This window comes from Pristiophorus japonicus, chromosome 17, assembly GCF_044704955.1.
Source record: "Pristiophorus japonicus isolate sPriJap1 chromosome 17, sPriJap1.hap1, whole genome shotgun sequence".
NCBI lineage: Eukaryota > Metazoa > Chordata > Chondrichthyes > Pristiophoridae > Pristiophorus > Pristiophorus japonicus.
In genome coordinates, this window is record NC_091993.1 from 65,982,203 (window position 1) to 65,999,680 (window position 17,478).

At 47.1% G+C, this 17,478-nt stretch overlaps 1 pseudogene; it reads left to right on the forward strand.

Annotated features, from left to right (window-relative positions):
- Positions 1-1,618: 1,618 nt before the first annotated feature.
- LOC139228196 (methyltransferase-like protein 27) lies at positions 1,619-10,381 on the forward strand (annotated as a pseudogene).
- The last annotated feature ends 7,097 nt before the right edge of the window (positions 10,382-17,478 follow it).

The window sequence follows — 17,478 nt, forward strand, 5'->3', positions numbered from 1 at the left end:
GTTGTGGACACATTTGCTGAAGATGCCCCACTTTCACAGAAACATAGAAACATAGAAAATAGGTGCAGGAGTAGGCCATTCGGCCCTTTGAGCATGCACTACCATTCAATAAGATCATGGCTGATCATTGCGGAAGAGGTTGACGGGACTGGCTCTACAAGGGCCGGGCGTGGAGGTCGTCCTCTCGGCTTACGCCGATGATGTGCTCCTCATGGTCGAGGATCCCGTTGACCTGCGGAGGATGCGTGAGTGCCAGGAGATTTACTTGGCCGCATCCTCCACCAGGATTAACTGGGAGAAATGTTCCGGACTCCTGGTGGGTCAGTGGCAGGTGGACTCCCTGCCGGAGGAGCTCAGGCCTTTTGCCTGGAGCACAACCTATCTCCTCTATCTGGGAGTCTACCTTAGCCCAGATGAGGAAGCCTGGCTGGCAAACTGGCAGGAGCTGGAGGCCAAGGTCGCCGCTCGCCTAGGGCGCTGGATAGGACTGCTCCGAGTGCTGTCCTACAGTGGTCGAGCGCTAGTCATAAACCAGCTGGTGGTCACTATGCTGTGGTACCGGCTGGCCACTTTGACCCCTCCCCCTGCGTTTGTCGCCAAGATACAGAAGAAGCTGGTGGACTTCTAGAACAACAGGAAGCACTGGGTCTCTGCTGCGGTTTTGAGTCTCCCGCTTAGGGAGGGCGGTCAGGCATTGGTGTGCGTCAGCACCCAGCATGCGACTTTCCGTCTTCAGACCCTGCAGGAACGCCTCTACGTCGGGCCCCTCCTAGGTGGCGTGCGCTAGCAACGTATTTCTTCCACCAGCAGTACTGCCTCAATTATGACACGCAGCTCCTGTTTGTGAGCCTGGGGGGCGTCAGGACCGCCCTGTGGGGGCTGCCTGTCTTTTACCAGGAACTCATCAGGGTCTGAAACAGAGTCGCCACCAAGCGCAGCTCTCCCCTGTCTAGAGTGGCGGCTGTCCTGCAGGAGCTGCTGCTCAGGAATCCGTACCTCCACAACCGCGGTTTTAAGTGGCAGGCGGACGAGAGGGCTGTGGCTGGCGAGGTGACCAGGGACCTCCTCGATGGTGGAGGAGCGGGCAGCCTTTACATATGTACTGGTTAAAACGACACTGATGATGACGATGATTGCCCCCACAATGCCAAAAGGCTGAAATCGGATTCGTACCCGTTGGCGGACTTTGAGCAGTTTTCGCATACGCAGTCGAGAAGGCCCTGCCATAAGCAGCTCTGTCATACGACGACACAATCTTATTTACAGTCCTTACCTGGCTCAACTTTATTCGGGCCCAAAGTGCCCACATTACATGGTGGCTTCCTTTATATACCTGGCCCGTGCACACGTGCGTACAGCCCAATGACCTCTGACAGTGGCGCCCCCTGGTGGCTAGTAACCACAAGCATACATACATGACACTGGCCAAGGACTGAAACCACCTCAATATTTGGACAAAGGGCATATCTGTCTCATTTCAATCCGTGTACAGTATTTGTAGGAAGGGTGTATCTGTCTCATTTCAATTCCTCGTAATTGGAATGAAAGGAAGTTTTTGCTGTAATATTTTATTCCAACCCTCCTATTACCGGCTCGTATTCTTTATTTCCATAGGATGGAACAGTCTGGAATAGATGTGGCTGCTGCCACCAAGAACCTCCGCACTTTGTACAGAGACATGGACACAGAAGAAAAAGTGAAATTTTACAATTCTTGGGCTGAGAACTATGAGAAGGTAGTGCCTGTCACCATCTCACAATACTAGCCATAGAACTGCCCTCTGGGGGAAAGAATCTCTCCACCCATCTGTGTAGCAACATGGTCACTGTTACACTACTTGGTGTCTCCACACATACTTTTTAAATGCATTTAAAATTTTGCTACAAATGCCAATTACACAAATGTCCTGCTTGTAGTTATGGAGCCATTACCCATAGCAACCAGAGCAAATTGTTCTCCATCAGATTGTAATGTTACCAATATTTATTTCTGTTTAATGATTAAAGGGGGAAAGTTGTTTCGTGCTGGAGGTTTCTAGACGGTTTTAGTCCAGTGTTGTCCAATAGAAATTGCCGACGTGCCACTACTGGTGTGGCTATGGCAACACCGTTTTAGACACATCTGCCAGCATTCCATAACCAAGGAAGAAAAACAGTCATAAAGATCAAAAAGCACTGTAGGTTAAAGTGCACATCTAATGTTTAACACGTCTCCAATGGTCGAACCCTTCACCGCTGTGAACAATTCCATTCAGACATCCTTGAAATTTATAATCTTGAAACTTAAACTCAACTTGAAGTCTCTTTACTAAAGGAAATAAATTCAATTTCCTTATCATTTTCTCATATCTGAAGTACCTGAAACCACAATCCCTTTTTGCCTTGCCTCTGAACCCTATCAAGGAAGATATCCTTCCGAAGAGTCGGTAACCAGAACAATGCACAGCATTCGTAAGGGGGTTTGATAAACAATGTCTTATAGGTCAGCATTATCGAATCTTTTGACTTGTTCTTTGCCCCTTTACTAATACAAACATGAAAGTGGTTTCATTGTTGTTTTACTGCAGCCCGGCACTATAGATTGATCTACCATCACCCCATGATCTATAGATTAATCTACCATGACCCCTGGATCTACAGATTAATCTACCATCACCCCAGGATCTATAGATTAATCTATCATCACTCCCAGATCTATAGATTAATCTACCATTACCCCCGGATCTATAGATTTTTCTACCATCACCCCCAGATCTATAGATTTATCTACCATCACCCCGGATCTATAGATTGCTCTACCATCACCCCATGATTTATAGATTAATCTATTATCACCCCATGATCTATAGATTAAGCTACCGTCATTAATTGGTAAAAATAGCAAGGTCCCCAAGACCTAACCATTGGGATCCTCTTATGTGACTCTGTAAAATTCCTATTGAAGATGACTGCTATTCCTCTCTTTAAGCTAGTTTCCATCTCCCACAGCACACTTTACCCCTTAACCTCAGTCATTATTGTTGCTAGATACAGTAAAAGACTCAAGTGGGTGTCCATTCGAGCAAAGTGGTGATGTGCTGCAAGAAGGGTAATGGGGTCGGTTAATAACAGGAACACTATGAGTAAAGGGGTCGCAGTGGGGACTGAAAGAGAGAAAAGATGGAATTAAAACTACCAACATAGACAAGGAGGGAGGTAAGATGTAAATAGCACAGGAGGTGGCATCAATATAGTCAGCGCCGTAAAAAATGACATAACCCGACCCAAACTTTTCATGGGGTTAACTTCTTCAGACTATGCTGGGGTTGGGTAACCTCGGCTGTGGTAGGTGTGTATCCGAAAATTCTCCATTTGTTAATTCAATGGGTGGCAAATTGCAGGCCATTCACCTGCGATAATACAATAGGGGCTGGCAGTCACCAGGCTACCCCAACTATTTACAATCTATATTAACGACTTGGAAGAATATACAAAGATGGGAGGAAAAGCAATGTGTGAGGAGGACACAAATAATCTGCAAAAGGACATAGACAGGCTAAGTGAGTGGGCAAAAGTTTAGCACTTGGAGTATCATGTTGGAAAGTGTGAGGTCATGCACTTTGGCAGAAAAAAATCAAATTTATTACTTAAATGGAGAAATATTGCAAAGTGCTGCAGTACAGCGGGACCTGGGGGTATTTGTGCATGAAACACAAAAGGATAATATGCAGGTACAGCAAGTTATCAGGAAGGCCAATGGTATCTTGGCCTTTATTGCGAAAGGGATGGAGTACAAAAGCAGGGAATTCTTGCTACAGCTATACAAGGTATTGGTGAGGCCACACCTGGAATACTGCGTGCAGTTTTGGTTTCCATATTTACGAAAGGATATACTTGCTGTGGAGGCAGTTCAGAGAAGGTTCACGAGGTTGATTCCGGGGATGAGGGAGTTGATTTATGAGGAAAGGTTGAGTAAGTTGGGCCTCTACTCATTGGAATTCAGAAGAATGAGAGGTGATCTTATTGAAACGTATAAGATTATGAGGGGGCTTGACAAGGTGGATGCAGAGAGGATGTTTCCACTGATGGGGGAGACTAGAATTAGGGGGCATGATCTTAGAATAAGGGACTGCCCATTTAAAACAGAGATGATGAGGAAGAATGTCTTCTCTCAGAGGGTTGTAAATCTGTGGAATTTGCTGCCTCAGAGAGCTGTGGAAGCTGGGACATTGAATAAATTTAAGACAGAAATAGACAGTTTCTTGTACGATAAGGGAATAAGGGGTTATGGAGAGCGGGCGGGGAAGTGGAGCTGAGTCCGTGATCAGATCAGCCATGATTTTATTGAATGGCGGAGCAGGCTCGAGGGGCTGTATGGCCTACTCCTGTTCCTATTTCTTATGTTCTTATGTACCCGGTTTAGCGCGTACTCCGTGCTCTAAGATAAGGATTCTATATCAAAACTCTTCCAGGAGCCAGACCGTGTGAATGCAATTTCTTTCTGCCCTCAGCATATGAGTGCGATGGAGTACTAGTCTCCCAGATTCGATGTAGAGACCGTGGACTCTGTGTATCCAGAAGATCGAGGGAGCGCGCTCGTCCTTGATGTGCCCTGTGGAACAGGAATGGTGGCTGAAGGGGTAAGAGACGATGAAACCGTAATCGAATGCCATAGAGATAGTGATATAAACCAGTGCAAATTTCCCTCAGGATTCATCGCTCTGTGCAATAGTGAGACGGTTTTAGAATGTCTCCGTTGCTTATTATTGAACATTGCTGCTATTGTGGGTATGAGTGGAGGAAGAGAAACTGTGAAATGATAACTTTTATTTATATAGCACCTTTTAACGTATTAAAACGTCCCAAGGCGCTTGTGTGAAATGAGTGAAAGTACTGACAATTTCCCCACAAGCATGTTCAAATATCCTGACAAAGATCACTGTATATTCCAGGAAGAATATATCTTTTTATATCTGTAAAACTTCCATTGGAACAAGACAGGCTGAGAAGGGCTTTCCAAAATTGTTTTTTTTTTTAATGACAATCCGGCAGCTTCCAAGATCACTTTTTCTGTTGCCAGCCCACAAATTACAAGATTTAATGAATTCAATTTCCCAACTTGCCCTGGTCGGATTTGAACTCACAACTTCTGGACAGTTAATCCAGCACCTAACCCGCTACTGTCCTGCACACAGGAAATCCAGCTCAGTTGGGCACAGACGCAGGGAAATCTCGGGGTATGAAAAGAAGCGAGCCCATTTTCTGTTCGTAACATTTTTCTATTTTTGGACCCATGAACCATGGTAGAAAGAGAAAAGTCCAGCACATGATACACGAGGCAGAAAAATACTTCTTTTTTTCAGTTAGCTGTAATTGGTGCAAGTGCCAAAAGTGATACCCTCCTGTCCAAATCATGAAGCAGTGTAGATGCTGGAACTCCAAACTGTGTGGCACAATTAACCCTTCATGTGGAGTGTTGTGCCTTTAGATGCTCTGATAATGACTCCTCGAGGCAATGTGTTGTACTTGAACTGTAGTGACCTTAATCCTTTATTGATAATGCCAGAGGATCACACCTGGTGGCTTGCCTTTTATACTAGGCACACCTTGTAACAGTGCAAGCAGTAACCATGTAGGATACATGACATCACTCTCCCCAAGCCTTTCGTGCAAATCGCCTCTGCATTGACTGTGCTCTGGGCTTAGCTCTATCTGGTTGACCCATGGCAGGTCGTTTTTATCTTGGGTGAGTGGTTGGTGTTTCGTTGGCAGTAGAGTGCTGGTGGTTTCTGTTTGTGTGTGTCCTTGACCACTCTATTATCTCTCCCCCACATATAGATTATGCCGGAGGCTCATTACATTCATAAACATTCAAGTCCAGAAAAAAAAGTTTGCATTACATTTGTGGTTCAGTTGTGAGGCAAGTACATTCGACTGGTGAGATACATTATTGATAGGTACTGGGGATCGGTAACCGGTGCGTAAGGACAAGCTAGTTCCAGAACTGCCGGATGGTGTCCAGGCAGTCTGGTGGTGGCGCGGTGCCCAGTGCTGGCAGTGGGAACCCAGTTGGCTTAAGTTGCCTGGTCTCGGGGCGGTTGCCGTTGCTCCTAGCGTCGGGCAGGTTCACAGATGCTGGTGACCTCCCTGTCCTTTCTTTGCACCCTGGGTCGCTGCTGCTCCCTGAGGAGCTGTTGTCTAGCAGTGCACAGGGAACTGCTTGCCTGGGCGATGTTTGGTTTGGGATCCTGGCTGGTCCCGGTCCCCTTTGGGAGAATTGTTGTGGGTGACGCTTCGTTCCCGGGTCTGGCCTTGGTGGCGATGGAGTCTGGGGGCTGCGCTTAGCACAGTTTGCTCTTTCAGGCTCGTGGCAGTGGGTGCCATTGAGTGCCTGAGAGGTGGAGCTGATCAGGGGCAGGATATCGATACCGGCGCCGTTGAGATACCTCCTGAGATCGCTTGTTCTGCAGCTCATATGTATTGGCTGTTTGGGGCCACATCCCATGGTGCATAACTCTGGTCCCAGGGATGCAGGCTACTACATTGGGGAGCTCGCTGGACCTGTGTGCTCCCGATAGGTGTCTGCCCACTGCATTGACTGAGTGCAGTTGAAATCCTACATTGCACAACGTTTTATTACTCATTGTAAATAACCTGTAGCTCCGACCACGATCACACGCCTTTTCTTTGCTTATTGCATGCTCACAATCTGATCATCAATTGCACATTTTACATCTAACTCACAGTTGCTCTTACATTGTTTGAAAATGTGGAACTGTCCCTTTAAGTGTGTTGGGTTGCAGGCCTCCTTTAAGAGAGCCTTGCTTTCTTTACCCCAATCCTCTTCTCCGTTTGGTGCCACGTGTTGCTCCATCAGCGCTGCACCTCCTGGTCTGGCCGCCACCATCTTTTTCTTCAGCGCATCACCTCGTGGTTTGGGGCCATCTTTCCTCCATTCACGATGTCGACTGTGGTGATCCTCTTCTCCCCGGGTTCTGCCACCGAAGCTGGGAAGTCGCCTTTGGATCCGATTTTCTTCCTCCGGAGTCCTGCTACTGGAGCATGGAAGGTGCGTTTGGGTCGTCTCAGCTGGATCATCTCCACGCAGTCGTGCTGAGCGGTCTGTGCCTCGGCTGCTGTGCTGATCTGCTCTCTGGTGCCGGGTCCACCCTCAGGTGAGTGCTTGCTTTGCCTCCGAGCGTGAAGGACGTCGATCGCTGGAGGGATAAAGTCTTCCCACTTCGAATGGATCTTCTCCATCCACCTTCTTCCAAGTAGCATTGGTCCATCACCTGCAACAATCCACAGAGGTAACTTGTGCACCTCGCCATCATGGAGTACATTTACATCCGCACTACCAACGACTGGGATAAGTTCATCGGTGTAGGTATGCAGCTTTGCCTGAACCGGGACCAACTTGGGTCGTTCAGCTTGATTGTCCCATAGCCTCTCAAAGGATTCTTGATTCATTACTGACTGGTTCACCCCGTGTCCACTTCCATGAAGACTGGAATGCCATCTATCTTGACTTCCATCCTCAACGGTGCAGGTAAATATGCTATATACTTTATCGTGGGGCTGAGCTGCCTCTCTGCCTATCGTTTCATAATTTACGCTGGATTCATGGCCATCTGCAGACTCTTCATCAACACAGTGAGTCAAATTTCTCTTACAATTCACTGGAGCTGGCCCTTTGTGCTGCAGCCTTTACACACATAGTTTTTAAAACGGCACTAGTGAGTCCTGTGATTCCCTCCACAATGGCAGCATGGAGCTACCCGACTAGCCCCCCTCGGCGGACTCTGAGTTAAGGGACTCGGGGGCCTGTTCTCTGTTCCCTGAAAAGGTTTGCATTCTACAGTCCAGCCTCTAAAAGGCGCCACTCTGTGCACAGTACTTGCCGAGTTTGAGTCCTGAGGATGAGTCATCTGCCTAGAGCCGTAGGTCGAGGTCATGAATGCTTGGCTCACAGAGATAGCCTTCTGCAGTGTGACTGTGGTGTCCGCAGACAGTAGCTTTTGAAGAAGGCCCTCATGGCTGATTCCAATGACAAAAATGTCCCGCAGTGCTTCGGTGAGGTGGTTGCCGAAATCACATGGTGCCGGCAGCCTCCTTAGGTCTGTAGCATATTTCGCGATTTCCTGGCCTTCTGTGCGTGTAGAACTGATGTCTGGCTGTGAGGATGCTCTCCTTGGGCTTGAGTTGCTCTTGGATCAGCGTTACGAGCTCCTTGTGCGTCTTGGTCGTTGTCTTCACTGGTGCCAGCAAATCCATGACGAGGCCATAGACGATGGGCCCAAAACTGGTTAGCAGGATAGCTCTGCGCTTATCAGCCAGTGTGGCCGGGTTGTCGCTTGCCAGGTCATTTGCTGTGAAGAAATAGTTGAGCCTCTCCTCAAAGGCGTCCCAATCATCACCATCGGTGAACTGCTCCAACGTACTAAGGATAGACATTTTCGCGTGAAGGTCCGTAATCTCGTCGCCAATTGTTGTGTCTTTAGATGCTCTGATAATGACTCCACGAGGCAATGTGTTGTACTTGAACTGTAGTGACCTTAGTCCTTCATTGATATCTCCAGAGTGAGGATCACACATGGTGGCCTGCCTTTTATATTAGGCCAGGCACACCTGTACAGGTAACCTGCAAGTCTCCCACTGCGGTGCCTTCTGGTGGCACACCTTGTAATAGTGCAAGCAGTAACCATGTAGGATACACGACATGGGGCTTGATAAAATACTATGGAGACAAGTGTAATAGACTAGAGGCTTGTTGGATAACACATAATGTAATAATCTGGTCTCTTTAGCTGCAGAAACTGGGATTTAAGAACTTCCATGGAATAGATGGCAGTGAACAAGTGGTGAAGATAGTTGAATCCAAAGGCCTGTATCAGAGTCTGACACATTGGATGGTAACAGCAGATAAGCCATTGCCTATAAAAGCAGATAAACCAGCTAAATAATACCCGTAACCCCCAGAGAACAGGCCCCTTCATTCTGTCCGACAATCTTTGAGGTTTGAGTCCTTGGAAGAGCTCTTGTCTGAATATTTCGGAGACCCTCAGAGTTCCTTTACTGGTAGAGGAGTGGTGTCTTTTTCGATCTGACTGGTTGGGTTTAAAGGGAACTCGACTTATTAAAAAAGGTCTTCTTTCATTTTGTTATATGAAGTCAGGTAACAGTTGGCCTGTGCAGTCTAACAAGCCTCTTTGTTGTTGGATTAAATTGCTGTAGGTACCTATGATTTAGTGACTATTGTTGGTGGACTGGCTCAACAACATCTGCTGTGGGACATCCTTCCAGAGATACTGAGAGTCACCAAATCAGGCGAGTAGAAAGGCCCATCCCCGTAAGTCAGTTCGGCCTGTCATTGTTCGGCATCCACAGGCCGTGCCACCCAAACAAGGTGACTGTCACAAGGCAACAGCTCCAGGGGCAGGTCTAATTCTACACAGAAAGTTCCTTTTACAGACATGTGTCGGCAAACAGAAATATCTAAGTGTAGGAGGGGGATGTTTCAATCATATTGTTCACCTTCAAAATCATACTGCTTGTAGAATAATTGCAGGTAAATGTTCAATCAGTTATACTGCAGGTCCCTGCTGTTAGAGCGGGGACAGAGTGCACTGAGCGATACTGCGGGGTCAGAGTGCACTGAGCAATACTGCGGGGTCAGAGTGCACTGAGCAATACTGCGGGGTCAGAGTGCACTGAGCAATACTGCGGGGTCAGAGTGTACTGAGTGATACTGCAGGTACCTACTGTTCGAATGGCCTGAATCCAATGTTCACTCTAAGCTCTGCTTTGTTGCGCGCTGCATGTTTATTTCAATGCGCGGTCCGTTTAAGTTCTGCATCTGCATGGTATTTCCAATGGAAAGCTTGTGAGCAGCCTTGGCGGTACATGATTACTGCGCGGACGCATACCCACGCAGCTTACATTAAACATTGCCTGAGACTGGTATACTACAAGCGGGTTGTGCAGTATAACTCCATTGTATAACAAGTGATTGTATTACATGGAGCTGTCTGACAGGTACTTGTCTCTCTCGCAGGAGGCTTGATCTGCTTTACATTGAGAGCTGAGGAGAGTGATCACAGAAGTAAACTGCTTGCTTCATTCCAAGAGCTGGTGTGCAAAGGGCAGTGGGAGAAGATTGGCAGAGGGAAATGCTGCCGACCCAGATAGCAGAAGAGTACGTTGATGGGGTTGCGGCTGTCTACAGGAAAAAAGTAATAATGCTATCACCAGTCCCTGGATATTCTGAGTTTTACATTCGCAAACTGTCAATTGAATGAATTTAATATGAGAAGAAATTAGTCAGAATTCACCTGGTGCAAATAATCCAGAGTGATCTTCTCTTTCCGTGTCTCTTTGCTCTTCATTTCTTAGTCTGACATTGCATTATGGGTACATTAAAGCGATGTACTCACATTTATGAGAAATCGTAACAGGCTTCATAAAGGCCAATTGTCTTGAAATTCGTTGGCATTTCATCTGTTTTTAAGGCGCAAAACAGGCGGCTAAACGTCGAATATACCCCACTTTTTACACTGGTGGTGCCGCTCCTGCTATATTGGTATAGGCATCAAAAGAGGCATCCAGAGCCCACACCTGAAACAGGCGCTAGGCTCTTTAATGATGGAAATAGGGCGCCAACTAAGTGGCTTGCTAGGCCATTTCAGTTTGGTGTGGGACTGGAGTCACATATAGGCCAGACATGTAGATCAGAAATAGTATGGGTCCCAGTATCAGTCCCTATGGCACGCCATTTGGTACAATTCTGCAGCCAACCAGCCCAGTTGAATGCAGAGTAAAACTCCCTTTCCTCTCTGCAATCTCATAAGAATTCACAGTATGATATGACGCCATATCCCACACCAGCCACCCGATTGCCCCCCCAACCGAGTGTGCTTTATTCATGCTGTGAGCCCACACCCATTTCACAAGGAACCCATACAAATACAGATTTGCAGCCCATTAGTCTGGGCTTTATTGGAACTTAAGTCTGAGACGTGAAAGGCCACTGCCTATCCTTTGCATCCAAGCAGCTGTTATAAACATACAAGTCTTTTCAGTAAGTATAAATGAGCCTGAACCTATTATAATTCAGTCTGCCAACCCCACCGTCTCATAAATCATGAGACAAACTCTTAAAAATCATGAGATTTGGCAAGAAATCATGTCTTGGTATTTTTTAAGCTTATAAACTTCATTAGTGGCTTAATTTAATCTCCAACAGGTTACAGCTCTTTACAAAAACAATATTACTGCAACTGAAAATGCTTTACAAAATCTTTTTTTAAAATCCTACCTGTTATTGATATGTCCTTACTATACAGTATAAATGCACACGAGGCCCATACTTGAGAGAAGGTCACTCTGTGACCAGTTACCTTTATTACCAAGACCTCAAGAGACAGACGGTGGGTGGAGCTTCCCCTTTTATACCTGAAAGTCCAGGTTAGGAATGTCTCCCACAAGTTCATCACCTTGTGGTCAATGTTCTCAAGGTGTACAACTTAGGTCAGCTTATACATGGGTTACAATGACAGTTGAATACATGACATCATCTCTCCGCAAAGTCTTATTGGGATCACAGGTTAAGTCTCTCTGGTGGTTTACACTCCCTTGTAGAGCGCCTGAGTTGGGGCTCCGGTTGTTGGGCGCTGGCCTGAGTGTCTGCTGTTTGCAGTGCCTCAGGCCTGTCCGGACTGCTCACAGTGACTGGGCTCTCCTCCACTTGGTTCCCTGTGTTCGGTCACCTGTGGTGGAGTGAATTCTATGTCGTGTTCTTCCTCTGCTTCTTCTATGGGGTTGCTGAACTTCCTTTTAGTTTGATCCACGTGTTTGTGGCAGATTTGTCCATTGGTAAGTTTAACTACCAAAACCCTATTTGCCTCTTTGGCAATCACAGTGCCTGCAAGCCATTTGGGCCCTGCAGCATAATTAAGGACAAAAACAGGGTCATTGGCATCAATACATCACGCCCTCGCATTCCTGTCATGGTAGTCACATTGCGACTGACGCCTGCTCTCAACAGTTTCTTTCACAGTAGGGTGTAAAAGGGATAACCTGGTTTTGAGCATCCTTTTCATTATCAGCTCTGCGGGTGGGACCCCTGTGAGCGAGTGTGGTCAGGATCTATTGGCCAACAGGAACAATGCTGTTCTGACATGGTTGATTCCATTGCCTGCCATGAAGTCCTGTAATTCAGTGCTTGTGAAGCACGGGCCATTATCACTGACCAAGACGTCCGGTAGACCATGGGTGGCGAACATTGCCCATAGACCTTCTACCGTGGCAGAGGATGTGCTTGAATTTAAAATGGCACACTCAATCCATTTGAAGTAGGCGTCTACTACAACCAAAAACATTTTTCCCATGAAAGGACCTGCGTAGTCCACATGGATCCGTGACCATGGCTTGGCGGGGCAGGACCAGCGGCTGCTGCTGCTGTTGGGGAGGAGTTTACCTAATATGGCAGGGGGATGGGAACCAATGCAGGGAGACAGAGGGAAACAAATTGGAAACAGAAGCAAAAGATAGAAAAGAGATGAGTAAAAGTGGAGGGCAGAGAAACCCAAGGCAAAAAACAAAAAGGGCCACTTTGCAGCAAAATGCTAAAGGGTCTAAGTGTGTTAAAAAGGCAAGCCTGAAGGCTCTGTGCCTCAATGCGAGGAGTATTCGGAATAAGGTGGACGAATTAACTGCAGATAGCAGTTAACGGATACGATGTGGTTGGCATCACGGAGACATGACTCCAGGGTGACCAAGGCTGGGAACTCAACATCCAAGGGTATTCAACATTTAGGAAGGATAGACAGAAAGGAAAAGGAGGCAAGGTGGCGTTGCTGGTTAAAGAGGAAATTAATGCAATTGTAAGGAAAGACATTAGCTTGGATGATGTGGAATCAGTATGGGTGGAGCTACGGAATACCAAGGGGCAGAAAACGCTAGTGGGAGTTGTGTACAGACCTCCAAATAGTAGTAGTGATGTTGGGGAGGGCATCAAACAGGAAATTAGGGGTACATGCAATAAATGTGCAGCAGTTATCATGGGTGACTTTAATATGCATATAGATTGAGCTAACCAAACTGGAAACAATACGGTGGAGGAGGATTTCCTGGAGTGCATAACGGATGGTTTTCTAGACCAATATATCGAGGAACCAACTAGGGTGGAGGCCATCTTAGACTGGGTGTTGTTTAATGAGAGAGGATTAATTAGCAATCTTGTTGTGCGAGGCCCCTTGGGGAAGAGTGACCATAATATGGTGGAATTCTACATTAGGATGGAGAATGAAAGTTAATTCAGAATCCATGGTCCAGAACTTAAAGAAGGGTAACTTTGAAGGTATGAGACATGAATTGATGGATAGATTGGCGAATGATACTGAAGGGGTTGACAGTGGATGGGCAATGGCAGACATTTAGAGACCGTATGGATGAACTACAACAATTGTACATTCCTGTCTGGCGTAAAAATAAAAAAGGGAAGGTGGCTCAACCGTGGCTATCAAGGGAAATCAGGGATAGTACTAAAGCCAAGGAAGTGGCATACAAATTGACCAGAAATCGCAGCGAACCCGGGGACTGGGAGAAATTTAGAACTCAGCAAAGGAGGATGAGAGGAAGCTTGCAAGGAACATTAAAATGGACTGCAAAAGCTTCTATAGATATATAAAGAGAAAAAGGTTAGTAAAAACGTAGGTCCCCTGCAGTCAGAATCAGGGGAAGTCATAACCGGGAACAAAGAAATGGCAGACCAATTGAACAAGTACTTTGGTTCGGTATTCACTAAGGAGAACACAAACAATCTTCTGGATATAAAAGGGGTCAGAGGGTCTAGTAAGAAGGAGGAAGTGAGGGAAATCCTTATTAGTCGGGAAATTGTGTTGGGGAAATTGATGGGATTGAAGGCCGATAAATCCCCAGGGCCTGATGGTCTGCATCCCAGAGTACTTAAGGAGGTGGCCTTGGAAATAGCGGATGCATTGACAGTCATTTTCCAACATTCAATTGACTCTGGATCAGTTCCGATGGAGTGGAGGGGAACCAATGTAGCCCCACTTTTTAAAAAAGGAGAGAGAGAGAAAACAGGGAATTATAGACCTGTCAGCCTGACATCGGCAGTGGGTAAAATGATGGAATCAATTATTAAGGATGTCAGCAGCGCATTTGGAAAGAGGTGACATGATAAGTCCAAGTCAGCATGGATTTGTGAAAGGGAAATCATGCTTGACAAATCTTCTGGAATTTCTTGAGGATGATTCCAGTAGAGTGGACAAGGAAGAACCAGTTGATGTGGTGTATTTGGACTTTCAGAAGGCTTTTGACAAGGTCCCACACAAGAGATTAGTGTGCAAAGTTAAAGCACATGGGATTAGGGGTAGTGTGCTGATGTGGATTGAGAACTGGTTGGCAGACAGGAAGCAAAGAGTAGGAGTAAATGGGGACTTTTCAGAATGGCAGGCAGTGACTAGTGGGGTACCGCAAGGTTCTATGCTGGGGCCCCAGCTGTTTACATTGTACATTAATGATTTCGACAAGGGGATTAAATGTAGTATCTCCAAATTTGCGGATGACACTAAGTTAGGTGGCAGTATGAGCTGCGAGGAGGATGCTATGAGGCTGCAGAGCGACTTGGATAGGTTAGGTGAGTGGGCAAATGCATGGCAGATTAAATATAATGTGGATAAATGTGAGGTTATCCACTTTGGTGGTAAAAACAGAGAGACAGACTATTATCTGAATGGTGACAGATCAGGAAAAGGGGAGGTGCAACAAGACCTGGGTGTCATGGTACATCAGTCATTGAAGGTTGGCATACAGGTACAGCAGGCGGTTATGAAAGCAAATGGTGGCCTTCATAGCGAGGGGATTTAACTACAGGAGCAAGGAGGTGTTACTACAGTTGTACAGGGCCTTGGTGAGGCCACACCTGGAGTATTGTGTACAGTTTTGGTCTCCTAACTTGAGGAAGGACGTTCTTGCCATTGAGTGAGTGCAGCGAAGGTTCACCAGAGTGATTCCCGGGATGGCGGGACTGACCTATCAAGAAAGACTGGATCTCAACTGGGCTTGTATTCACTGGAGTTCAGAAGAATGAGAGGGGTTCTCTAGAAACGTTTAAAATTCTGACGGGTTTAGACAGGTTAGATGCAGGAAGAATGTTCCCAATGTTGGGGAAGTCCAGAATCAGGGGTCACAGTCGAAGGATAAGGGGTAAGCCATTTCGGACCGAGATGAGGAGAAACTTCACCACCCAGAGAGTGGTGAACCTGTGGAATTCTCTACCACAGAAAGTTGTTGAGGCCAATTCACTAAATATATTCAAAAAGGAGTTAAATGTAGTCCTTACTACTAGGGGGATCAAGGGGTATGGCGAGAAAGCAGGAATGGGGTACTGAAGTTGCATGTTCAGCCATGAACTCATTGAATGGCGATGAAGGCTTGAAGGGCCGAATGGCCTACTCCTGCACCTATTTTCCATGTTTCTATGTTTCTAAGGGGGGCTTCCCTGGGTGCGATTCCTAGCTGAGCATACGTGTTGCAACTGCAAACACAAAGTTCCAGGTCTGCATCTATCCCTGGCCTCCAAATGTGTGACCTCGCAATTGCCTTCATCATGACAATGCCTGGGTACTCATTGTGATGTTCTCTGATAAACACCTCTCTGCCTTTCTGGGGCATGACTACTCAGTTTCCCCACAGTAGGCAATCAGCTTGAATCGAGAGTTCATCCTTGCGCCTATGAAACGGTTTAAACTCCTCAGGGCATGCCCTGTACGTGGCTGCCCAGTCCCCATTCAGGACACATTTCTTAATTGAAGACTTTGATCTGACGGGCTGTCACAGGTGAGCCTTCGCTTTCGAGAGTTTCAACAGCCATGACCATCTCAGAATCACGCTCAGCTTCCCTCTCAGTGGTGGCTAGTGGGAGCCTGCTGAGTGCATCGGCACAGTTTTCAGTGCCTGGTCTGTGCCGAATTGTGTCGTCATAGGCGGCTAACGTAAGTACCCACCTCTGTATGCGGGCCGATGCATTCACATTTATGGCCTTGTTGTCGGCCAAAAGGGACGTTAGGGGGTTGTGATCTGTCTCCAGCTCAAATTTCCTGCCAAACAGGTACTGGTGCATTTTTTTTTTACAACATATACACCTTTATTACCATCCCATAGCCCCTTTCTGCCTGGGACAGACTTCTGAAGGCATAAGCTACCTACTGTAACTGACCATGGTATTCACATGCTGCAACACACATCTGACCCCATAGGACGATACATCGCACGTTAAAACTAGTTTCTTACACGGGTCATATAACGTTAACAGTTTGTTGGAGCATAACAAATTGCGTGCTCTATCAAAAGCCCTTTCCTGGCTGCCCCCCCAGACCCAATCGCGACCTTTGCATAGGAGCACGTGTAGCGGCTCTAACAGTGTGCTCAATTTGGGAAGAAAGTTACCAAAATAGTTCAGCAGCCCCAGGTACGAACACAGCTCCGTCATGTTACGGGGTCTGGGTGCTCTCTGGATCGCTTCCGTTTTGGACGCAGTACGTCTGATCCTGTCTACTGCTACCCTCATCCCCAGGAATTCTACCTCTGGAGCTAAGAAGACGCACTTAGCCTTTTTCAGTCGCAGCCCTACCCGGTCCAGTCTGCATAGCACCTCCTCCAGGTTGTGGAGGTGTTCTTCAGTATCGCAACCCGTGATGAGGATGTCGTCTTGAAAAACCACCGTTCTTGGAATGGACTTGAGGAGGTTTTCCATATTTCGCTGAAAGATCGCGGCGGCAAAACGAATCCCGAACGAATACTCAAACAACCCCTTGTGTGTCGTGATGGTGGTCAGCTTCTTCGACTCACTCGCCAGCTCCTGGGTCATGTAAGCTGAGGTCAGGTCCAATTTTGAAAAAAGTTTGCCACCGGATAGTGTCGCAAAGAGATCCTTCGCTCTCGGTAGCGGGTACTGGTCTTGGAGTGACACCCGATTGATGGTGGCCTTGTAATCGCCACATATCCTGACCGACTCATCCGCCTTGAGCACCGGCACGATCGGGCTCGCCCAGTCACGGAATTCGACTGGCGAGATGATGCCTTCCCTCAGCAGGTGGTCCAATTTGCATTCTATCTTTTCCCGCATCATGTACGGCACCGCTCTGGCTTTGTGGTGTACTGGCCTGGCGTCCGGGTTTATGTGAATCACTACCTTGGTCCCCATGAAAGTGCCGATGCCGGGTTGAAATAATGAGTCAAATTTGTCCAGGACCTGTGAGCATGATACTCGCTGCACAGAAGAAATTGCTTTGACATCGCCCCATTTCCAGTTCATGACAGCAAGCCAACTCCTCCCCAGTAGTGCGGGACCGTCCCCCGGGACAATCCAGAGTGGCAAACTGTCCTCTGAATCTTTGTGGGTCACGACTACCGTGGCGCTGCCTAGCACCGGAATGATCTTCTTTGTATATGTCCATAGCAGTGCGTCAATCGGCAA